Source organism: Microtus ochrogaster, unplaced genomic scaffold, assembly GCF_000317375.1.
Source record: "Microtus ochrogaster isolate Prairie Vole_2 unplaced genomic scaffold, MicOch1.0 UNK221, whole genome shotgun sequence".
Classification (NCBI taxonomy): Eukaryota; Metazoa; Chordata; class Mammalia; order Rodentia; family Cricetidae; genus Microtus; species Microtus ochrogaster.
In genome coordinates this window covers 38,286-39,504 of record NW_004949319.1, presented here as the reverse complement: position 1 = coordinate 39,504, position 1,219 = coordinate 38,286, and positions in this window count along the sequence as shown.

Sequence of the window (1,219 nt, the reverse complement as noted above, 5' to 3'; positions counted from 1 at the left end):
ATTCTTTGGATTGTTTTCTGTGTTTCTATTTTGTTGATTTCAGCCCTCAGTTTGATTATTTCCAGTCTTCTACTCTTCCTGGGTGAGTCTGCTTCTTTTTTTTTTTCCTAGAGCTTTCAGGGATGCTGTTAAGTCTCTAATGTGAGATTTCTCCATTTTCTTTATGTGGCACTCTGTGCTATGAACTTTCCTCTTAGCACTGCTTTCATAGTGTTCCATAGGTTTTTGATATGTCGTGTCTTTAGTTTCGTTGAATTCCAGGAAGAATTTAATTTTTTTCTTTATTTCTTCCTTGACCCAGAGGTGGTTCAGTAGTTGACTGTTCAGTTTCCATGAGTTTGTATTCTTTCTGGGAGTAGAATTGTTGTTGAATTCTAATTTTATTCCATGGTGATCTGACAGTACACAGGTGGTTACTACAATTTCTTTGTATCTGTGGATGTTTGCCTTTGTACTGATTATGTGATCAGTTTTTGAGAAGGTTCCATGAGATGCTGAGAAGAAGGTATATTCTTTTCTGTGTGGGTTGGAATGTTCTATAGATGCATATTAAGCCTATTTGGTTCATTACATCTGTTAGTTCTCTTATTTCTTTGTTAAGTTTCTATCTGGTTGACCTATCCATTGATGAGAGAGGACTGTTGAAATCTCCTACTATTAGAGTGTGGGGTTTGATGGATGCTTTGAGTTCTAGTAATATTTGTTCTACATATGTGGGTGCTTTTATATTAGGGGCATAAATATTTAGGATTGAGACTTCATCCTAATGAATTGTTCTTGTTATGAGTATAAAGTGTCCTTCTCCATCTCTTCTGATTGATTTTAGTTTGAAATAAGTTTTGTTAGATATTAGTATAGCCACACTCACTTGTTTCATTGGTCCATTTGATTGGAAAACCTTTTTCCAACTCTTTACTCTGAGGTAGTGTCTGTCTTTGAGGTTGAGGTGTGTTTCTTGTAAATAGCAGAATGTTGGATCCTGTTTTCTTATCCATTCTCTTAACCTGTGCCTTTTTATAGGTGAATTGGATCCACTGATATTAAGTGATATTAATGTCCAGTGGTTGTTAACTCTGGTTATTTTTTCTGGTGGTGATGCTTCAGTGTTTACCTTCTTTGAGTTGTGGAGTGTGGACGGTTGTCAGATGATTGTTTTATTATTGGTGTTGTTGACTTTCTTGGTTTGTGGTTTTCCTTCTAGTATTTTCTGTAAGGCTGG